This window comes from Sceloporus occidentalis, unplaced genomic scaffold, assembly GCF_023333645.1.
Source record: "Sceloporus occidentalis isolate IW3139 unplaced genomic scaffold, rSceOcc1.0.p SCAF_7, whole genome shotgun sequence".
NCBI classification, from domain to species: Eukaryota; Metazoa; Chordata; class Lepidosauria; order Squamata; family Phrynosomatidae; genus Sceloporus; species Sceloporus occidentalis.
In genome coordinates, this window is record NW_028316987.1 from 24,409,524 (window position 1) to 24,434,565 (window position 25,042).

Genomic DNA, 25,042 nt, shown 5'->3' on the forward strand with positions numbered 1-25,042 from the left:
CTACTTCTTTCAAGATAAATGGTGCTTGCCATGGGTTAAGCATGAGTAAAACATCCCTAAAGCATGAGGGTATCGAAGCCAGTTGCGCTTCTGAAACATCAGAGAAACATCCCCTCGCCTGTACCATCCTTGAATTGTTTGTGGAGCAGCCATTTTCCTATTAATAGGAACATTAATAGGAAATGGCTGCTCTACAAACGATTCAAGGACAGAAGAGGTGAGGGAATGCTTCACTGACATTTCAGAAGCATGACCAGCTTTCACACCCTCACACTTCAGGAACTTTTACCGATGCTTTACTGGTACTTCACCCATGGTAAGCACTGGTGTGAAAATCTTCATTTTCAAAAGGAAGCAGCATCTAACATCCTATCACATCCATGTCCTCCCTCCTTTTTTGCCTTACTCAAGGATGTCCCAAGAGAACCAGGGTAGGAGACCATCTTGACTTGATGCAGACTGAAAACTGATATCTGCTTCCCTTTCTGGTGCCTCAGGGAGGGAGGGGGCAGTGAGTAGACAATATTGCAACCCTTATTTTGTTTACCAGGGTGGAGAGACCCCTTCCTCTCCCCATTGGAACATCACTGCTTGAGAAGAAAATCTTTTTGCAGAGAAAGAGGTGTCATATATAAAAACCTGTGGGATCTACATGTTCTGAAGCAGTAGGCAGAACACCATTTTATAGTATCAGCATCCATCTAATATGTGTTAGAAGGATATGGTGAACAGGAAGTCACCCCAGCTGCTAGAAATTTTTATGTTGCCCCTGTTCAAGGCTGCTTTTCATAATCCCACTAAAGAAAATTGCATTTTATCTCCCTTTCCTTGACCATATTCAGATTTCTAGAGTCCTTCCTAAAGCCCCAACACTCCAGTGACAAGGCCCAAGCCTTCCACGGCTTTTAAGCAACCCTAAGATGAAGGTATCATGATTTCTACATCAATACAAAATCAGTCTGTACTCCATTATTTCCTTTAATGAGTGATCCACCAAAGATATTGGGAAAGTGTAACTTAACTTTTTAGCATGCTTGTATGAAAGATAGGAACCTCCATTTGTTTATTTTTTATATATTTTTGTTAATATATAAACTAGATATTCTGATTCCCAGATAATAAAGACATTAAATTTTCACATTAAACCATAAACCAGAGGAGCAGTATTAACAGAACAGAACAGTCTTCCTTTGCCATTTAAAGTACTGGGAAGTTTATCTCTCAGGAGAGAGTTCCACAGCTGGAGCTGCCCAGCTTTCACATCCATATATAGAAATTAGAAATACTATGGCATGGATGATTCTGATCGTAGTATTTAATTATATATCTTTATCCTTGAGGATCTTTCTTGAGGGTCTTATCTAGTTCCTTCAAAGCCATACATATAAGTCTGTGTCTTCTGATTTCTTCAATACAGTCTCCATTAAATGTCCCTTTTCACTTGCTGTGTGTGTGTGTGTTAGATTGCATGCCTTTCATTGTTAAGTACCATGAACACTGATGGTGCTATATAAATAATTAAATAGTGATGATGATGATGATGAAACAGTGCAGTTAGCTACTCTTTTTAGCTATATGTATGTGTGCCGGTGTGCGCACACACATATGGTCCAGTATATGAACACATATGAACCTTGGATTTGTTTCCAACCTTAAGAGGGGGAAAAACACATGTTCCTTAGGAGAGAACAAAAGTAAAGAGAAACATAGGAAATATTGTGTTAGCAAAGCTGATTAATTTTGGCTGGAGTACTCTGTTCTTAAAACAAGTCAGTAGAAGCCAGACTGGACAGTGAACCTAGCTATTAGGAATAAGGTACTGTATTCTGGTGATGGATTCTAATCTCCCTCCATTTGTCAAATCCTGCTGTTTGTGAATTATTAAATTAGGTGTTCACAATTTAAAATGTTTAGTAGAGTGGAAATAGGCGTGTGGGGGGATAAGTACTGCTTTCAAAAACAGGGCTAATTCAACATTTCCCCTGCCTTTAGAAATCACATGTAATTATTATTCACCAGGAATGCCTATATTTCTGGGCAATTCAAATTCTACATACTTACTGCCTATTGTTATAAACAACGGAGTTTACAATAATTTGGCATGCCAAGAGTTTATGTGATATTTGACCTCTGGTTTTAACATTCTTTTTTAACATTAACCTAACTATAACAAATTATAGTTTCTATAACTTCAATAACATTGCTATAGTTTCTATGATGTACCAATTTTTAATGTTTTGATTTGCTGTGTTGATACATGTGATTGCAGCAGCCAGTTTACTTTATTACTATAGTTACTGTGATGCAGGGGAAAGGAAACTATCACATCAAATGTTCTTAAAACAGAATTGTAAAAAAGCATTGTATCTTTTGTACATACAAAAAAACAGGCATTTAAGTCTGAAAATCTTGTCCCTGCTGCTGAATTCTGAAATGTCATGCCTGGAAGGGAAGGAATGGCAGTGAGAATGTTAACAAGAGATGACTATGACAGTTGCACTTGCTAGGGTTGTGTTTTGTTACGGCTGGAAACAAAGGCCAGCTATTAAATAAGGACTTTGTTTTAAAAGCGGGTTTGTTGACAAGGGATTTGGAGAGAACAAGAATAAGGAAAAGGAAATGTGGCACCATGTCGATCTTCTCAAGAAAGCCATTCTTTTTTTTTTTTAACTCATTTTACCATCTGACTTTACAAAAACATTATTTTTTACAGCACTACGTTCGGGAACCTGCTTGTTGTTCAGTTGCCTTTAACTTAAAGCTACACATATCAGTTTATTTAACTGAGTGCAGACTCACATTTTTAAATTAGTGCATGAAATACTGTCTAATTATAATACTTTAATTAGTTCTCTTCAACCACTATTAACAGTTTCCAAAAGTAATTCTGCTAGAAATAAACCAATACGCCATCAGAATTGGTTTGACTTAGAAAATTAGTGCATGATAATCCATAGTGATATATTTCTGAGAAACTGGCGGCTTCTTTGTGTATGGCGTGTCCTCTTCCAATTAGACCTTTTGCCACCCCTTTAATTTCTAGGTAGTCCATGTAGATCTTAAGCTTTTACAATTCTATTACATTAGGAAGTGACATTCCAGGCCCTTGACAAGGGCTTTTGTTTAGTAATATTTATAGCAGCTTCTCGTCATTGTAGAGCAAAGGCGATTGCCCTGCCCTCTGGCCCCCTTCTTAAGCAGATTTTAAGCTGAAGCTCTTCTCATGTGGCACTAATTGAAATGATTGGTGGAAGGGTGTGTTGTGAGCACACTCTGTCTGACTCTAGCTTATCTGCTTGGGGGCTAAAGGGGGGGTGAGAGAATGCAAATCTTTTGCCTCGCTTCAGCAAGGCTCAGGACAACCTGGCCATCTGTCCATTTGTGGAATTGGGAGACAAACACAGAATTGGTGCTGAGCTACAGCTCCACAGAAAGAACGAGAAATTGTCTTCAGACTCTGCCTGAGAATTTCATATGAGGTTCCAGCTCTGAAACCCTCTCAGCAGGTCAGTCCGCTCAGTCTGATGTACGTGTTCAGAGATACCAAGGATTTCGACACCAAATCGTCAGTGCGGGCAATGGTTTTCTTAAATCTTAAGTCAAAAGCTTAAAAGAAACACTTCCTTCGAGTGTTAAGTCTCTAAAGTACAGCCTTACATTTTGTCCACTTCCATTGCTGATTTCATCAGCGATGTGTGTGCCTTACTTTCTGGGGCTGCTGACAGCCGAGCAACTTAAGAATGAGCAAGCTTGAAAAAAAGATTTAAAACTAGCACAATACTTGAAGAGTGATTTGGGTTTTTGTACACATGTGGCTTATCATCTGAACAAGAGAACAGTGTTAAAATATGTATTAGGAGTTGTCATCTGCAATGTGTTGACTTCACCTAGGTGAGTAACCCAGCTTGAATCTCTGAGGATTTAAATGCTGTAATGTCATTTAGGATTCATCTTGGGTTGTAATAAGCGGTTTGGGATTTGACACAAAGTCAGGGAAGAAAGCTACTCTGTCATGAGTTGCTGGGGTTTGAATTTGGAGAATTTTGGGCGCACTGTATGCTTGCATTGGAATTGCAACGTGACATTGAAATGCAGAAAGCCCATATAGAGTTTCGAAGTCGGAAGGGAAATGGGCATATCTTAGGTTTTTATTTTTCTTTCCCTTTTTATGGGTCTAACATAATTTGCTGATGAAAACTTGTGAAGTATTAAAGTAAATCATTGTTTTTATTAGTTTCTTTTGTAACAGAACAGATTAACAATTAAACTCTAGTACAGTATAAATTACCAAAAAGCTAGTACTTAGATTTCCTCATACTATTTTATATAAATGCCATCTGCATACTTTGCGTTATTAAAACATATTTTCTGATACTTTGTTAATCTTATAATAATGCTGTACCATTTTTATTGTGCATCTAATATTGGCAGGATCGATATAATTAAGCATTGTAAAATAAGAAATTATCATTGTTTTAATTTCTCATCACTATAAACAGTTTCTGTTGAGTTGAGAAATACTGTAATGAATTTGAAACATAAACCATAAAAAACAAAGTACAAAATGCAGTTATACTGCTTGATCATTTCTACTTCTTTGGCTTAAAAGTATTTCTGGGATTTGTCAAAAGTTAAAAAGAAATCCAAAAGCCATCAAAACAAAAGCAAATGCAGGCTCAACTTGACCAGTTTTTGAAAGGTTTAAAAACAAACAAAGCAGGTAAACTACATCAGAAACATACATTTTTCTTATTACAAGAAGTGTACAGTGTTCACGTACTATTCCTATACTGTGATGTTTCGGTGGATGGCGGGACACAATAAGAGAAAAATTGAGTATATTCAAATGGAAAATTGTATCTTTTCATGCATTTCAGCAAGTGTAGTAGTAAAGCGAAATGTATACGTGATATGGCTATGAGTGAAACCAATATACAACTTTCCTGTTGTATCTCAAACGTTTCTTAGAATTAATAAAATATAAGCAAAAGGAATGCAACTCAGCTATATGCTCAGTGTGCATAGTCACCTTACATGGCTGTCACATCATGTGGCCATTTTATACTTTCCAGAGCAAGAGCTCTATTTGTTTGTAGCCAAATAACAAAGGTATAAGAGAGGTATATGGAATAGAGAAAGTTGTTCTGTATTAACTTTCTTAGTTTTTAAGGTGCCTTAAGACTTCAAAATGTTAATCTACAGTAATCTTTCCCCTTTCCTTTGGTGTTGTTTAATTAATTTTTTAGTAAGTTGATGTGAAATTGTTGGGGCTTGGTTGATACAGTGATATATTATTGTATTGTTAACACTTGTTTAGATAATATTAAAACTAATATCTTCTGGTGGTACTCCTGTTGTTGTTGTGTTGTTTTTTAAGTTAACGTGTACAAAATGCCACTAACAGTGCCATACACAACATGTGTGTCAATAACCTCAGGAGTTGCAGGGCATTCAACACATAAGGGACATGTTGATAGGTTTCCGTGGCCCTCCTTCTTTCCAGAATAATAGAAGATGTACCTTATAGAAATATGCTCACGGTAATAATCAGAGACCAACAGGATAAAAGTGAGGAGGTTTGCAGCTATTGTGTTACTGAAACATTGTAGAGTGAAAGTTAGGTGTGAACAAATGCGGTGTGATGATAGATTTACAAAGCTCTGGGTACATTGCTACTTCATGCTGCTGCAAGTGTATTCTGCTGTTGTGGGGGCCTGGGAAGCCTTATTTAGATTGTGTGGTTCTGTGCTGCTAGAGATATCAGAGCACAGAAAAGATCAACAGGATGCATGTCAAAAGTGGGTTCCTTATCAGTTGAAAAGCTCATGGAGAAAACAGGTACAATAAGACTATTGCATGATGGTTGACTTCTGGCTTAGAGCGTCTGTACTGCCAAAACAAATTATTACAGTAGTATAAGATGTATTTCTTTTCTTTGTAACCTCTGCCCTTAGAGGCTCTTTTAATTTTTTTCTTAATGCATCATTTCATCGCTACAGTTTATTTTTCTTATAAAAAGAAAGATGTCGTAGTAATTTTGGCATGGACCATTTTAGAAGTCATAATTGAAATTTCTTGCACATAATTGAAATTTCTCAGAACTACAAACATAATGGTGTGAAGACAGTTGCTTTCCAATCATTTTTGCAGCTAAATGTCCCTTAAAATATACATTTTAATTTTGAAAGAAAATAATGATATACAGATGTAATGTTTTAAAGAAAACTCACAATCATGGAAAATAGCAAAGTGACAAGAATGAAGGATGTGTCGGGATTTATTTCCTAAATATTTTAAACGCAACTTGTTTTTCTGCCTAGTTTCCATCAACAGTTTTTTAAAAACCAATGCAAGTTGGAAAAATGGGTCACTTGGGTTTTAGTGTTAAGTAGCAAATCCAGAGCAGCTGAGATTTAACTAAGATGTTATGGCTTATTCTGTGCATTTATTAATGAAGGTATGTGTTTTAAGTTTGTGTGGCAGGGATCATGGAATGGCTTGTTGACAGAAGGCACATTCTGCTGCAATTCTTCTACATACATATTATAGGACCCAGAATCTTAACAGACTGTCATTGTTTAAAATGCTTGCATATAGAATATCAGAAGTTTTAGAGTGTTGTTATCCAGTACATGTGGCTTTTAACAACGAGGGGTGTGTGTTTGCGTGCACACAGGGACGTAGCCAAGGGGGGGGTTCTTGGGGTCCGGACCCCCTCCCTTCCATTAGAAAAATGAATGGTGCGTGCTGCTGTGCCGCCGTGCCCAAGCCCCATTAAAATGGTGGCACTTAGTCTGGACCCCCCGCCCTTTACTAAAATCCTGGCTACATCCCTGGCGCACATACATAACAATTGCCGTTGAGGGTTGTATGAAAGCAAATAAAAAGAAAGTGGCAAATGACTCTTGTACAAGACATGCAAATATGGTTCTGTTTCACTGTAAAGCCATGATTTTGTTGCAAGGCTTTGTGAATAACCAATAGGACTTAAAAGGTGTTTTTTTTTTCAGTCTTATTATACACATACAGGTTTTTTTTCTGAGCTTACATCATAAACTCAGTAATACTCTGGTCACTCTAACATGGGTAGGAAATTCAGAGCTCCATCATTTAAGGGCATTGGAGAGAATCTCCCTTGTGGCCCATTTCAGATTATCATCACATTATCTTGAATTGTTCACAATATACAGTATTCAGAAAACACTATTGTAAGCCTTTTTCCTTTGCCTTTTTTCATGCCTTTTTAACCAAAGCAATTTTTTTGTTATGTATAAAATGCAGAAAAATTTATCAAAGCCTTCTACTCAGAGGGTCCTAGTTCAGTCAACCTTAATTGAACTATGTAAGGCATAGTACACTCAACTATATAAGAAATAGTACACTCCAAAACTGTAATTCTAGCAAATGGGAACACTATGCCAAAATGTCTCACTGATTTACTAGAATATAGAGATTTCCAGTACAGGATTTTGTGTCCACTGACACAAAATCATTGAGAAGTGAATTACATTAAATCAATGGACCCATACAGACAGGCCAAAATAAAGCTGCTTCGGGTCACTTTGGAGGTATGCTATACATGCGTTCTAAGAGGCCAGAAGCCACGCCAAAGCCATGCTTCAGTCCTAAGGACTATAGCGTAGCTTTGGCGCAGCTTCTGGCCTCTTAGGATGCAGGCATCATTTAAACAGCATACCTCCAAAGTGACCTGAAGCAGCTTTATTTTGGCCTGTCTGTATTGGCCCAATGATTCTCAAACTTGAGTCTTCCAGATATTTGGGATTTCAGCTCCAGGAATCCCTGGTCACTGACTGGCTAGAAGGTGAAGTAAAACAAAACAAAACAAAAAATCTGGAGGACCAAAGTTTGAGAACAACTGCTTTAAATTTTATCACCCATGTTACTGAAGGCTTTTTCGGTAGCAATTGCTAAAGATGGACCAGGTAATACCTGTGCAAGATCTCTAAATATTGCCACTGGTACATGCTGCTGTGTTTTCAGCAAAGTCTTGTGGTTTGACTATATATATAGTTAGAACTGAAAAATAAGAGAGTTGGGAGCTGTAAGTCTTAAATTGTATCTTATTTTTTCTGGTCCTATTATTTCATGAAATAATCTAAAAAAATATGCCTGCAACTACTGATATAGAAATTTCAGCAGTGTGTGTGTGTCCAAACTTAGCATGGAGTTACTGACATTCTCACAATGAGCCTAAGAGCAGGGAACTGTCAAATTAACCATTTGTAAGCCGCTCTGAGGTTCTTTGTGGCTGAAGAGCAAGATACAAATGCTCCAAATGACTATATAAATAAATCTGGGTAGAAAATTATGATAAAAAATGGCATTCCAACTTCTGTACTCTGTTCATAAAGGTAATGGAGAGGGCATTTGCAAGAGAGAATTGGTATGCAAGAAGGTGTACTTAATCCCCCCACCAAAAAAAATGGTGATTTCCCTTGCAAATTCTCATTCAGGCTATCTTTACTATTTGTCCTCAGCTGGACTCAAGAACTGGAAGTATGCCTGGAGAGAGTACTTTATGCAGTTTGTAATAGGAAACTGGGTGCAGGAGAAATGAAGAATCCCTTGCTCCTGCAAAGGCCCAGTTTCCATATTTATGTGATCACAGATGTAACTTTGGCAATGTGCCTTAGGGAGGGAGTACAGCAAACACTCTTGTAATTTCATTTAGGGTTTTAATATTGGCTGCATAATGTTTCAGCCCCAGGTATTGCTTTATTTCCCTGAAGCGACACAGTAGAGGGACAAATGCATTTTTGTAGCTGTCAGTATGCAATCACTTTTATCTAGATGGAGCACCTAAGGTTCAATCTGGTTCTAGTCAGGGAAGATGCCAACACTGAGACAGATCATACACAATCCCATTCTCCAGTGGTTTGGGGGTGGGAAGTACTCAGTACATGAATTCCTAAACTCCGTACATATATCTCATAAATTTATCACCTTAAAATAGTAGTTTGTGTTTTCTTCCTCATTAATAACTTTTGTTCCCTGGCCACACTTCTGTGACGACATTCTGATTTTTCTTCCCCTGTCTTTTTATTGACATTTTTCCAACACACATTCTGAATTAAGCATATCAAATAATAAACACGTATACTGAAATATTATCACAATACGGTGAGAGAATTAAATATGCATCTGAGGAGGTAGGCTCAGAGAGCTCATGCTACGGGAGCTCATGCTACCAACTTCTCTCTTTCAGTTAGTCTCAAATGTACTAACGTTACATGCAAAACATTTTTAATTTCCATCTTTCCCCTTATTGGCATTTCTTGAATATTGGGATGATTCTTCCATTTAACAATATCTACAAATACAGCTAGCTAACTTCTGTGTTTTACTTTTAAAATGAAATAATTAAATTTTCAGACCTGTAAATATCATCTCTCAGTTTCTCTCCCACATAAGTCATAGGAAGGGCTCCCAAGCTTTCACAAAGTTATCTTTTGTTATCTCTCCTTAATATGGTTAATTTATCTATCTCAACTAATTCTAAGATTTTCAATATCCAATCTTCTACTGAAGGTATTTCCCTATTCTTCCATTTTTAAGCACTCACTATCCTCACTGCTGTTATCATATACTGTATTTTTTTTTCCTTGCTGGCTTTTCATGTGCCCCTCTATTAATCCCAGTAATAAAATTTCAGGTCTAAAACCCATTTGTATCTTAATAATCTTTTGTATCATCTCATGAATCGCACCCTTTGACCACCTTCTAATGGGGCTTGGCCACATGTGTCCCTGTTTTCATTTATGAAATGTTGGAGGATATGTGGGTGAAGTGTGACAAAGACGATAAACGGCCACAGTTAGGCTGAGCAGCTCATGCAAGACAAATAGGAAAGAAGGATGGCTGTGGATTCCTATTTTCTCTGTCTTCCCCATAAAGTATAGAGCAGAATGTGGAAGGCTGTGGGGCTGTATTAGATCCCTAGGAGAACTTGGAGGGCTACACCTACTCCCACCAAAAATAATAATAATAATAATAATAATAATAATAATAATAATTAATTTAATGCCTCTAGAGGAGAGTATGGGGGCATTTGCACCATGTTTGTGATTTTTAAAAAATAAAGTCCTCTTCTGGGCCTCTTGCCTAAAGTGGACATTTTGGATCATTTGAAATAATTTATGCAAATTGGTTTGACCCTTGGAAGGCCTGGGAGGTCTCCAAACATGCTGGGAATGCCTTCCACAACCCCTAGAGTGCATTTGGAGGCATTCTGAAACAGTAGTTTTTGCATGCACACACATACACACACACACACACACACACACACACCGTATTTTTCGGCGTATAAGACGATTTTTTAACCCATGAAAATCTTCTTCAAAGTTGGGAGTCGTCTTATACGCCAGGTTTAGCCCGGCCAGCTCCCTCCTTCCAGGCCTCAGAGGCCGGGAAGGAGCTCCACAGTGCTGACACTCTCCCTCCTTCCAGGCCCCTGAGGAGGCCTCGGCCTCCACAGGGGCCGGGAAGGAGTGCCGCGGTTGGCGCAAGTGCCACCAGAGCTCTCCCAGGCCCCTGGGGAGGCCTTGGCCTTTGCAGGGGCCAGAATGGAGCACCGCGATCAGCGCCAGAGCCACTAGAGCTCTCCCTCCTTCCAGGCCTCTGGGGAAGCCTCGGCCTCCGCAGGGGCCGGGAAGGAGCGCCGCCGGAGCTCTCCCTCCTTCCAGGCCCCTGGGGAGACCTCGGCCTCTGCAGGGGCTGGGAAGGAGTGCCACGATTGGCATGAATGCTGCCGGAGCTCTCCCTCTTTGGATTTGGAAGAGGGCCGGTCTTATATGGCGAATATATCCCAAACTCTATATTTTAATAAGAAAAGTTGGGGGTTGTCTTATACACCCAGTTGTCTTATACACCGGAAAATACGGTGTGTGTGTGTGCACACACACATACACACACTGCCCTGGGGGCTGCATGTGGCCCACAGGGTGCACTTTGCCCACCCCTGGAATAGAGTGGGAAAGGCTCTCAGGGGACAGCTTTGCTCACATGAGACTGGTGAGCTAGTTAGGATAACCTGAAGGAGGCAAAAAGGCCTTTGGTTGGTGCAACCACATTTACTGCATTTCTCCTTTACACCGTGTTAATCTGCTCCAGATACTGAACTGTTGTCCGCCTTGCTGCTTTTCTGCAGTAATTTTTCCATTAGCACTCTCAACACATGGTTTTGTCTTCCAGAGTACACATATTATAGTTTCCTTCCTATTCTATGCCATCCCCAGCTTCATTATTGTCCTGGTTTGCTGTTGTTGTTTTTGCTGTTATGGTGGAAAGATGTCATGCTAACATGTGGCACTGGGCAAAACCTTTTCTTGCAAGAGGTCGAACAGGAAAAGAAGGCGGCCATGCTACCACAAACGTTCCCCTCCCAATCTTGTAGATTAAACTGACTACTTTTGATTTTTTGTTTGTTTGTTTGTTTGAACTCATGTAGTACAGTATATCCGGGCATTTTAGCCATTGCCACTGTGGCATCATAGTGTCTTCACATTATGGCCCCAACCGGTAGGGCGCTCAAGCTGAGAGTGATCTTTTTAGATCACGTACTGGTAGTAGTCTGTGATTCACTGCACAAATCTCCTGGGAAATTCCAAGAGAAGAACTAGTTGGTCATCATACCCCCAACCTGCCCACAGCCCACTCAGTAATAGAGTTCCCATGGAAGGGAGCAAAATCACTGTTCTGCAGCAAAAAAGCAACTGGTGGCATGAAAAGTGGTAATTAATGGACTATTTCCAGCATGCAAAAATTTGTGACACCAGGAACCAACAAAATCATGTAGTAAGACATTCTTGTATATGATACTCTAGTGTGTTCTTTTTCTGGGGGCTCCTCCGGTTTCAAGAAGAAGTGGTATTTGTAGCTTTGGTTTTCAGGGTTTTATACACTATGTATAATATATATATATGTGTGTGTGTGTGTGTGTGTGTGTGTGTGTGTGTGTGCGTGCAAATGATATTTTTGGGTGTATCCATATTGCAGAATTAAAGCAGTTTAATGTCACTTTGCTATGACTATATCCTTTAGAATACTGGGATTTGTAGCTTGTTGAGGTATTCAGCCTGGTCTGTCAAAGAGCTCTAGTGGCTCACCAAAGTACAAATCCCAGGATACTGTAGGATAGAGTCATGGCATTTAAAGTGCTGTCAACCTGCTTTAAGTATGCAATGTTGATACACCCTCTGTTGACCTGGACTATTCTGGCAATTCCTGCCACCACTAGAAGCACCCTCAATTAGCTTTCTTTTTAATTCTAAGACATATTAGAACAAAAAAAAGTATCTTTCTCTTCTCCCATCTCCCTTTTTTCATTTTTTGTAGCCTTATAGTTCTATAGTGTGTCACTGCATCAGTGTAATAGGATTTTTACACTATGTATAACACTATGAATAGTATAAGAAATTTGCTCTCCAAACCATAGCACCACCTCAGCAAACAACATTCTGGTTTTAAAATAGCTTGGTAGAGACTTAGGGGCTATACAGATGGATGGCATGGAGTCGCTCTTTTACTGGCAGCTCCTTTTTTGCACTCTCCAAGGGGTACCATAGCCACCACAGCACAGCTGTATCGTGACCCTTTGGGGCTGCACTGTGTAGATGCAGCACCGGAGTCACGCCATGATAGTGTGCGCCATGTAGAGTGGTGTGCACCAAAATGGCACCCTGGGGGCAGGGCTAGGGCATCCAGCGTGCAGATGCTTCCCCCTGGCTCTGGCCTGTATAGACTCTTACTGAGGATCCAAGAATTCATTGCTAATGGCCCCAAAAAGAATGGAATAAATGGACATGGAGTATATAACAAGCAGCAAAACCCAGGGAGCTATATCACAAAACTCATGTTTCTTTAGACCGATCTGGGAGGGCGTTATTCTGTCCTTTCCCATCTGGCTAATCTCACACAAGTTCCATCAGATAATACTGAGGATGTGCAGCAGAATAGTTTATGAGCCCCCTTAAAATAAAATGGAACAAAAGTAGATTTTTTAATAAAAACCCATAAACACTTTAGACTATGATTAGTGCAAGGAACATAGTGCACAGTCAGGTTCAAACAATATGGCAAAATGTTTGTGCAAAGATGCACTGCAAATGGACTAATTGCAGAACAAATGGAAGGGAAAGCACCATAGATGAAGAAAACCAGAAACATAAATGTATTGGGGCAGACTGCCAAAGTTTGTCAAACTGCTAAAAGTCAGCCATTTTCTGACTGCAAGATATCCTTTGGATATCTGGTTATAATGGGGAAATGTGATTCATCTGTCTCAATTTTTTTGCATGGCCTTATAATTCTGAGCATAGAAATCTTAAAATGCTAGGTCTAGTCTTGTCATTTCAAGTGACAAATGTCACTTCAAAACAAATGCAGAATTCAGTAAGGAATTATGGGTTGTGTTTTATATATGGTGGAGAAGTCTTCATCTGTGTGTTTCAGACCACATGTGATTATTCTCCATTGGTAGTTATTGAGAGGGTTTGGTTCTTGTTTGTTTGTAATGTAAGTACAGCAAATGCTGATATAGTGTGTATTTTTAAAAACAAATTTATATTATATATATCCTTTCAATCTTGGTTTTACATTTCCCTTTCCTTGAAATGGCACCTTTGCGTATCACCTTAAAGCAGAGGCCCAGCTCTTTGAAGCCTTGCAAGAAGTTGTCTCAATATTGGTCTGTCTAGCTCAGTACTGTTGACACTGGCCAGAAGCAGATCACTGGGGTTTGAAGCAGGATTCTTTCTTAGCTGTACTTGGAGGTATCAGGGACTGAACCATATGTGACCTTCTATATGCAAAGCAAGTAGTATTCCAGTGGCATCGGCAGCGTTCTCCCATGCAGCAATATGCGTTCCACTCCAGTCATGTTCCGCTCTGATTGCGTTCCCCAGGATCTGTCCAATAAGCTTAAGAGTCTTAACATTTTCAGTGTGAAAATGCCTCTTCTGTCTTTCTGCATTGCTGCAGTGTTCTATGGGTTACGGATTTTGCCATTTTATTGGATGTGAATAGATTGTGCACCATCTTCTGTCTAACCAACTAACCTGATACCTTAGATGGAGAGCATAAGGTAGCAGTTCTCCACTGTTATTGGTCTCCAACCTTTAGTACTGGCACCAACATGTGTTGTTCAGAACCGTGCCCCCTATGCCATGGGTAATAAGTATTTATAGCTGTCATGGGTAATAACTTCCTCATGAGCCATCTTAGTTTGATCATTTATTTTGCCATAGCTGGTTTCCAATTGTAGAGGAAGTTGCCACCTTCAAATGAACCAAATTTATACTCACCATACTTTAAGGAAGGCTAAAATAGATGATACCTCAGAAGTACCTGATCATAAAAATATCTTTAGAAGCAGCAATAAACTGAATTGCTTTTTTTTTATTCTGAGAGGCCTATGCAGTCATCTTCCTTTCATTGCCTTTTATTAAACTCACAGATGGAATGGCTTTTAGTGAGTTCAGGGGTAACAGCAATCTGCCCATATATAGTAGACTTGCCTAATGTAATCAGGATTCCCTCAGGAGCCACACATTAAAACCATTATGAAAATGGAATTTTCTTTTAACTTATGGCCTTTCCTTTTGTCCTTCCCCCACTACTAAAGAACATACAGTAAATGCTCTGTCTCCAGTGGATTCTAAAACTCAATACAGCTAAAAGCACCAAACCATATATGGAGAGAGGAGATAAATAATGAAGTAGTCAAACTACAATTTCCCTTTGGTTACTAATAAAATGCCACCTTCCTCTGTGTGTGTGTGTATATACACCAACACTGACTGGTATGTCTCTTAAAACCTTATCAGAAGTGAATTTTAATTTTTTAATATAAGAATCAGAAGACAAAGGAGGAATTGTAAGTTTTGGTAAAATCAGGTAATGTGTTTTACACTAAATCAAATGCATGTTCTACTTATTGTAGATGGTATAAGTTAGATGGTAGAACCTTTCCATTTAAGCTTGTAGTCCTTTTTACTAACTTAGGGTAATTCAACAGTCATGGCACTATTTAGAGAAAGCTGACCTAGCCACATTGACATATGCCCTCGTTACATCCAGATTCAATTACTCTAATGTGTTCGATATGGCTGTCTTCTAAGATTGCTCACAAACTACATCTGCTCCAGGACGTGGCAATTAGACCACTTTTAGACATTAAGCACTTGGCTCATGTTACACCCATAGATAGATAAAAAGACAGACAAAGCCAGTCTTGTTAGGATTTAAAATCTCAAAATGGTTTGCGACCCTGCTATCTGAAGGACCACCTACAACTGTGTGAGCCTGCCCAAGCATTAAGATTAGAGCCAGAGATCCTACTCTGTGATCCATCAGTGGAATTATCAGAGTGGTGGATACCAGGGACTGGACTTTGTCTTTGGTGCTCCCACACCTCTGGAACTTCCTCCCCAAGGAAAAACACACAACCTTATCACTGCTGGCTTTAAAAAAAATCCTAAAACACATTTATCCCAGTATCATTCAAAAATGTTTTGCTGCTGCTGTTTGTTGCTTAAATAGCAATTCTATTTGCTTAAATTTTATAATCTTTGGAGTCACCTTCATGAAGCAAATGTGCCCTCAAATGGAAATTAACAGTTTCTTACCATATAAATGTGTTGTATAAATAACAAATAATGATTGCACTTTTTAAGATAGCTTTGCAAAAAACCAAACACCAGATCTTCTCTACATACTTTGGTGTTTGTACTGATTTTATAGTTATTTATCTGATGGTACAGGTAGGTGTGATGGTGGTAGATTCGTATCTTCAAATGTAAACTGCCACAACATGCTTACAGAGAACAAGGATGTTATTGCAAATGGGAAATGGTGAGCAAGTGACGGCTGAAACATTCTCTGCTGTCTACACATCTAAGTAATTTCTTACTTAGATATGAATCAGAGAAAGATTTCAAGAGCCACTTCTACATGCAACATTCCTACTGTTCAGTTATTTAGCAGCAAGTTTTGTTTGAAGACACACGTAATAATAATTCTTTTGTAAGTACAACTTCACTTTCTTTTTGAATAATAATGATTGTTTCATTAGAACGGGTCCACTGTGAATTAAAAACATGCATATTGTCACAAAATCTAGCATCCATCAATGATTTTATGTTAATAGCCATGCTCCTGCAACTGAAACTCCAATAGCATTCTTTATTGAGATACAGAAATGTTGTTGCTAGATCTTCATGGAATTGCCAGTTTCCAAAGAAACATAGCCCTGTTACAGACAGCCAAAATAAAGCTGCTTCGAGTCACATTGGAGGTATGGTATTTCAATGATGCATGAATCCTAAGAGTCTGGAAGCTTCACCAAAGCTGCACTCCAGTCCTTAGGACTGGAGCGTGGCTTTGGTGTGGCCTTTGGACTCTTAGGACCAATGCATCATTTAAATAGCATACCTCCAAAGTGACTCGAAGCAGCTTTATTTTGGCTGTTTGTAACAGGCCAATGTAGTAGATTTTGAGTGATATACTATTAAAGTTGGAAATACAGAAAATGAAGTCTAATAAACAGATAATTCATCAAACTCGTTTCTTGTGACAAAAGCTAGCAATAAACTGATGGCACGTTTGTTTCATGTTTGTAATTATGTGGTAAAATGTCTAAAAGGAAACATTAACTGAAATTCTAAAATGTTCTGCAAAAAGAATCCAGACTGAATCTGTATAGTATATGACAATTTATGGCAACTAATTTAAACAGCTACTACAAATGGTTAATTATATGGTGTCATGGATTTCATCAGTAAGCATCTATTAGGATATATTTGGCATGAGCAGACAAGCTGTGACACTAAACAAAACTGTCATTGTAAATCATGTCATAAGGGTAGCTTTCATGTCAACATTCCTGAATAGATTAATCATTGTCTGTAGCAGTCTTTTTCCTTTGCAACTCTCTTTTATTACAGAGACAAGTCTCCCTCTATTCATTACTCAATTTCTCACAAAATATGATGTGAAATATCCTAGTTACTGTGCTGCAGGAATGTTACAGCAAATGTCCACTTCAGTGAACATTAGGGATGTAAGAGTTCACTTATTTCATTGTCGCCTGCAACAGCAAAGAATTTCGTAAGGATTCTCCCTATTGGGAGTGATTACAAGAATTTCATGTATTTTTCAGTTCTTTGCACTTCTGGACTCGTTTTCCCCAAAAAATATTTTTTGCACAAAAAACATTGTTTAGTACAAAAACAAACATTTTGCCTCCAAACAAACTGCTATCTTCACAAGCTATTTTTTTTAAAGACGGTATATATATATCAAGGCAGTTGACCATTTTGTCAGTTGTGTGTCTAATTTGTCAGGACACCCTTTCTTGCATGGTGTGTATTCTTTATATGGCTTATGACATTTACCACAGATTAATTGCCTGAATGTCTAATGATAAATGTTGTTGTTATGTGCCTTCACATCATTTCTGAATTATGGCAACCCTAAAGTGAACCTATCTTGGAGTTTTCTTGGCAAGATTTGTTCTGAGCAGTTTTGCCTTTGCAGCCCAACCCCAGAAATAATGAGACAGACACAAGATTGGGAGTAAAATAGGGCCATTTACTGACCTGTTTATAAATTTCTTAACAGAAATGCAATGATTTCAAAGAATAACCAAGTGTGGGAGAAGCTGCAGCCAATGTCTTTCTGTCAGACCACTCCTGCAGCTTATTTGGATGATAACACCTGAGCCTGATAACCCAAAATCTGGGTTATTTGTTGGCTGGCCCGCATCAGGAAGTCTAACCCGAAAGTCCCTCTTCCAATCTGCAAAGATTAAAGAGGGGGTTTATCTTTCAAGCCAGATGTAAGGGCAATTTCTTTCTGCCACCCCCCAAGTCACAAGGCCTAACAAGGTGGTTCCAGAAATGTCTCTTCCAACCAAATGGTGTCCAAGGTGCTTGCCGGAATATAATTTGATTATTTATGCCACAGATATGGGGCAAGTGTCTGCTTAGCCCCTAACTCCCACCTCGGCATCAAGCACATCACTAATATCTTGTTGCAGATCGATTGAGAAAATAGCACTATCAGTTTCAGAAAGGTGAACACCATCAGCTCTGTAGAGTGCCAACCTCTGAAATACAATCTGGGGATGGGGCAGATAATGGCCTAGCCTGGCATCAAGGGCCTTTCAAATTTCCCTATTAGCCCACCTTCAGGCAGTATCGATGGCTATAGGGTCACCGCCGCATTTCCACTCCCGTCGTGGTAGCATAGCAGACCAAACAATTTGAACAAGTGGCCATGACTGTTTAATAAGGTGGTACCTGCAGGATAAGCACCTTTCCCTTCAATAAACCAAGGTTGTTGCCCCAAGGTGAACCAACAACACATGAGACGTGTTTTGCCTTTGCCTTCTTCTGAGACTGGGAAAATGTGTCTTGCCAAGGTCACCGAGTGGCTGAGTGGGGATTTAAAACCTGGTCTCCCAGTGTCCTAATCCAGCTTTCAAACCACTATACCATGCTGGCTCTTTGAAGAAACATTACCCTCAAATCTCAGCCTACATAAGTGAAGGCTGATTATTACATACAGTTGACAATATATACCAGCATTTCTCAAAACTTGTCCTGGATTGTTAGTTTACAAGCCATAGTATCAGCTATCATCAGGTTCATGTACAGTGAAGATGTAAAACTGCACCTGAAAAGAATAGTTGACTGAAAATCAACTAGCAGCCATTCTACCTAGCTGCATATGAGAGAACAGTGACTTTTTTAAAAAAATCTAATTACTATTTGTCTTCTCCCTTTTTAGAAATGTCCCCCTTGGTGATCATTACATGTACTCATTATAATAATTATCTACCGTTATGTAATATTTAGTACCATAGCTTAATACAATTTGTAACTCCATCTTTCCTTTCCATCCATGTTTGTTTAATGTCTGCTAGATTGCCATTATTTTAAATTGTAAACCACACTGAACTCATTGCCAAGAAGGTGGCACATAAGATTGCCTGGGGTTTTTTTCTTCTGAAAAGCAATGTAGTGCTGATGTTATGTCAGTTTAAGGTTGGTTCAGTCTCACAGGAGTCCAGCCCTCTTCCAAGAGACCCTTCTCTGACTAGACTTGAGGTGGGTCTTATACGGCCCTATCTCACATACATCTCGCTTCAGTTACCTGGGCCTGGAGAGCTGAGAACAGGAATAGTGGACACCCATCCTCCTTGCAGCTGACAGACTCCCACAGCATTTATGTGCTTTAAGGTCATTGCTGGATACCAAATGCATAGGAGCTGTTCTGTTGGGACCATGCTCTTAACACATCAAGGATACAGGATTTGCAATGTCTTGTATGGCTCCAATATGGAACCAGCCCCCAAATATGCAACATGATTGGACACATTAAGTCAATCGGGCTGAGATCACAGGGAACAGAGAAGAGAGGGACACTTTGGGTCCTTGGGCTATGCTTTGCCCACCTATGCTTTAGATTCTTTAGATTCAAGTGAATCATACTGTGTCCTATTGAGTGGCTGTAGATACTCCTTCCTTCTTTTTTCCAGCATCAACCTTGGCTTAAATCAGGGGCAAGACTAATGCACTTGTCCAGATATTAATGGACAGCTGCCACCAACATTCCCCAGTATTTTCTATGATGGCAATTCTGCTGGGAATTGGAGAGCTGCATAATTCCCACTCTTGCCCTAAATCCAAATGCTAATGCCATCTAGAGTAAATCAACTGAATCAATTGCTGAATGGTAAGTCAAAATTTCAATACAGTGGGCTTACTCTGAATGGTGTGGAACTAACAGTTGGATTTAGACCTTGTGTTCTTCTGGATGTAAAGTGAAAACACTTCTTTTTTATACTTTTTGGGGGTTTTGAAGCAATTAAAAAAAACTACTTTGAAGTTTCTTGGAGGAAAATATGCATTTGTTGCTTTTTAAATAACATGTGTCCTGAACTCTGAATGTAGATTGGGGTTGATTCATAGGGTGGGTTGGATACCTTGGCATTATCCGACAAGCATGGTGTGACCATGTTTGTTATGTACAGTCGCTATATCAGCCCCAGGAAAGGAGATGTCCTTGCAGACATTTCAATAGACTGTAGTATGTGTGCGTGCCTGGATGCATACCTGCATGCATGTGTTTGCGTGTCTTTTGTGCTGTGCATGCAAGAAGTGTGCATGTGTGCGTGACACAGTGAGCCCAAGGATTAGCAGCCACCTCTGCAGCCGCATCCCATTGTAGCAGCAACTCTGGAGCATCTGCTGCCCACAAGTCAGAGGAGCACATCTCTGCCAGACCCGGTCAGAGAAGCAGCTGGATCAGGAATGTGAGTGTGGGGCCTCTCCAGCCAAGGAGAGGATGGTAGCAGTGACCACAGCAGCACCAGCAACAGAGGAGATGGGCAGCAGTCTAAGCAAAGTGGAGGGTAGAGTGAGCTTCCTCTTGCTTTCTCCTTTCTTCAGTTTTGTGTGTTTTTATTTGTTTTTAGTTTCCTTTTCAGAAGAACAATGTTCTATTTACAATAACAATGCAATTGTAAACATGTCTGCTCAGAACTATGCCCCAATGAATTAAGTGTAGCATTTGTTGTTGTTTACCACCCTGTTGTCTACTGCTCTGCTGAGTTCCTGGAAATTCATAGCCATGACCTCCTTAATAGATTCCATCCATCTAGCATGTGACCTTCCTCTCTTTCTACTTCCTTCCACCTTTCCTAGCATTATTGTTTTTCCGGTGAGTTGTGCCTTCTCATGATGCGTTTGAAGTATAACAGCCTCAGTTTTGTCCTCTTGGATTCCAGGGAGATTTCTGGCTTGATCAGCTGTAGAATCCATTTGTATATTATTTTGGTAGGTTAGGCTTAAAAGCTAAATGGCTCAAAATGACCACATGAATATTATGGGGGGATTGATATTTGACCTTTATATAATACACTTTGGGTTGAGAAAGTGGATCACGGAAAAAGGTGTCAGATAAAAAGTTTATCAATGATAAATGTATTTTGAATTCACAATAATAAATTATACTATATTTTTAATCATGTCGCATACATGCATGTGCACAAGTACATACACACAGTACTGTATTTACTGATCTGAAGTCTTCCCCCCCTTTTTAGGCTTTCCTAAATTCAGTGCATTAATTCCATGGATCCTCTGTTTAAAACATTAGTTTTCTGCATTTAATGTGCTTGTATGCAAATGAAATAAAAATTAGAGGTGTGCAAAGTCCCCCACAATGCTATTTGTTTTAACACAGCATTTATATGAACTCTCCTACACAAAATAATGAGAATTTGAAAAGAGGGGGGGATTTAGAGACCAAACCTTGGTGGATGAATTGGGAAAATGCCTTCCATTGCCACATATAGCAGAATGAAACAGAAACCCTCCTTCTTTCTTTTCTTACCAAGTAAAGTGATGGTGATAGATGATTAGCAGGCACACAGGGATTTTGAAAAAGGAGGCCCCTCTCCTTGTTTCCATGTGCTGAGAAGCAGCATGTTAAGAAGCAATTGGTTGGGAGTTGAGCCCCTCCCTATGGATTTTTAATGAAGATGTATAAAAGTATGACAGGCACAATTGAAAGGACAAATCTACTTGACAAGATGCGGTAGTTTGAGAGGAAGCATCAAGGAATAGCAAAGTTTCTTCTGAACAATATGAGACAGTTTGAGACCATTCTGTGACATGTGAGAGCTTCAATGCCAGCAGATTGGTAACTGCATTTTATAAACCTCATGTTATTTGCTTTTGTTTCATATCAATAGCATATCAGTTCAGAAATAATTCCCATTTGCTTTAATGCAACTTACTTCCTTTTACTAGAGAGTATACAATGTACAATTTCTCTGGAGTGTTAGACATTCATCCAAATAAGTCCTTCTTTAACCCAAACAGACTGTTTAAAATTAAAGTTTTAATGCTTGCTAAGAATATTTTATGTTCTTTTTTTCTGTCATGTTTTAGATATCTAGAGGCAGAAATATTGAGACACTACTTTATTGTAACTTATTCCATTCGCTTTGTTTGAGTCCATCGCTTGCTGGTGGAAGTATTTATTTATTTATTCATTCATTCATTTAGACTGTTGAAAATTGCCTTTCCATTAGAAGAAATTGCATATAAATTTAAATCTTGCAATGCATATAGAGCACAGAGATTAAAACCTCACAATGCATAGAAGTCATAATAAAACAAGTAGTATACAACGTAAAGATAGTAAAAATATCCTATAAGCAAAACTATTTATTACAGCCTTTGTGTTGTTGTTGTTAACTGCCTTTGAGTCAGCCCCAACTCACGGTGACCCTGCGGAGTAGACATCTCCACCCGCATCCCACCCCCAGAGTCCACTGTTCTGTTTAGGTCCTGCAGATTGAGGATCATGACCTCCCAGATTGAATTTATCCATCTGATGTTCAGTCTTTCTCTCTTTCTACTACCTTCTACCTTTCCTAGTATTATTGGTCCAAAGCAGGCAGCCAAAGGGCCATGCCAGGACCACGCCGGCCCCAAACATGATGGGACTGCTGCAACCTGCTCCTTTTTGGCCTGGTTCTTCTTGCTTGGTGTGGCATCACTGTGGCTTCTGGCCATGTTCAGCACATGTGTCTAAATGCCATGCCCCCAACGTGTCCTGAAGCTAGCACTTTTTGCCCATGCCTTACTGGCTGTTGTCTTTTCTAATGAGTAATAACTTCTCATGATGTGGCTAAACTACAATAGCCTCAGTTGGCTTCAAGGGAAATCTCGGGCTTGATCTGTTCTAGGATCCATTCATTTGTTTGGGTTTGGTTTTTTTTTTGCCCTCCATGATATCCTCAACACTCTTATCTCCCCATAAGGCATGGTTTCCAGACTCTTCATCATTTTGGACACCCTCCTAGTCTTCTTCCGATTCCTTGATTGCAGCCTCTGTTCTGATCAATGTGTGATCCAAGGTATGTGAACATTAACAACGTAAGCCCTGCAAATTGTAGCAAGCTGCAGCTCTGCTAGCTGAGCTGGAGATCTGTTCAGAACACTTCCTCCTTATCCAGAGCTCAGCCCAACAAAATTAAAGAATTTGCACCCTTGCCTTCTGCTTGGAAATGAGCCATGGAAACTGGAGCTTCAGGGTCAGATTCTGAGAACTGACGATCCTAGTTGTAGCCTATTTTGATCCAAAATGCTGTTTTTAAAATGCTGATGTTTACAACATTTCAAGTTACCAATAAGGCTTTCCGAGAAGCCTTAGGGAAGCTAATCCCATAGCAACATTTTAGATAAATTTTCTGCCATCTTAAAGGCACTAAAGCCAATTCTTTAACTCTTTCCAGACAGTTAGACATTTTAGTGATGGTCAGTTAGATTTTGAATTCAAGAAGATCGTTCTTTGAAAATGAACAATTTTAGAACAAGAAAAGTTTCAATAGGCACTGCACATGCTTATTGCAGAATGTAGAAATTGTAAGAAAAAGTTTAAAAGGGCTTTGAATTTGAATGAAGTTGGCTTCTGTGGGTAATTTGGTAACATTTCAGACTGCTGCATTGGAATAAGGAGGACTAACTATCTCATTGAATGGGAGGTGTGACCCATGTAGCAGTAACTACATTTTTATTGTATATGTAACAATTTTTTAATTAAAAAACATTGCCATATTAGTCTGGATCAGTATACAAAGGGATAATGTAGAACCTTTGAAATTGGAAGAAAGAAGTTGGTTGTATAAGCTTTTATAAACTGAGCCTACTTCATCAGATGCAATTGATGACTACAAAAGCTTATACTACAAACATTTTCCTCTCATTTAGTCTCAAAGGTGCAACAAAATAGTCAGCAATAAGGTTCTACCCTTCCCTTCCTACTTTCAAGGAGCCAGAGTGATGTAGTGGTTTGAGCATTGCACTACGACTCTGGAGACCTGGATCTGAATTCCCACTTGGCCATGGAAATCTATTGGGTGACCCTAGAAGGGTCACACACTCTGAGCCTCCAAAAAAACCCAAAGCTGATAGAGTCACTTTAGGATTGTCATAACTCAGAAACAATTTGAAGACACACAACAGCAAGGATACTTTCTCCAATATTAAGAATATGTTTTAAAAGAATCTGCTTTCAAAGTGTAAAATTAGGAATCTTATTCATTGCCTCCAGAAGTTTAAAAACAGAATATTGGTTGGTGGGACCCAGTATTTGCAAAGCTTACTACTTTCGTTAACAATTCCAGAAGATTCATTCTGGATGAGGATATATTTGTATGGTACATAGAATAATAGAACTTGGAAAAAACACAAGGACCATCCAATCCAACACTTTGCCATGCAGGAACACACAATCAAAGCACTCGCAACAGATGGCCATCCAGCCTCTGTTTAAAAACCTTAATTTTTAGTTATCACATATAAGAAAGAAAACTACAGTAGAGTTAGGTGACACCTTGAAAGCTAATGAAGTTATTGCAAGATGAGATTTTTTGGGATCTCGATTGACTTCATCAGATGTATGGAGTAAGAGATTTAGAGAGATAGATATATGTAGACAGTATACATGGTTGGGGATGGAATCAGAATGAAATCTGATGTCAAACAGGCTATGTAAGTGACACTTATATTATTCACAGTGGCCATTAACAAAACAATTTTTGTGACTGCACAAGCATCCTGACAATCAACTTATGTTTAAATATTAGTATTTAAAATTATATTTTAACTTTTGTAATTGATGTTTTAATTTTGTCATTTTAGATAGTTGTATGTCAGACTGAATCCTATTTTGGAAGAAAGGCAGGATAAAAATCTCATAAATAAATAAATAAATAAATAAATAAATAAATAAATACAGTGGGCGCTTCCCTTACGTGGGGGTTCCCATCTGGCCCCACCTGCCCCCATGTAAGAGAAATACCACGTATGCTCAAGCCCCGTTGAAAACACGGGCGCGTGCACCATTACCTCTTCCGGTGCATGGCTTCAGTGTTAGCTGAAAGCCGCGTATGGTGCACCTGTGTATGGCACTGGCGCACTGTAAATAAATAATGATGGAAGGAAGC

At 39.1% G+C, this 25,042-nt stretch overlaps 1 protein-coding gene across 17 annotated transcripts in view; it reads left to right on the forward strand.

The window, feature by feature from the left end:
• Positions 1 to 25,042, forward strand: part of LOC149309408 (poly(rC)-binding protein 3-like) — a 256,438-nt gene that overhangs the window by 161,000 nt on the left and 70,396 nt on the right. For 5 of the 17 annotated variants that reach the window (XM_089532389.1, XM_089532381.1, XM_089532396.1 and 2 more), the window contains exon 1: positions 3,225 to 3,506. The exons of 6 other annotated variants lie outside the window; for them this stretch is intronic. The gene's annotated coding sequence lies outside the window, so the exon portion shown is untranslated. 6 more of the 17 variants (XM_089532398.1, XM_089532391.1, XM_089532397.1 and 3 more) reach the window with 3 other exon arrangements.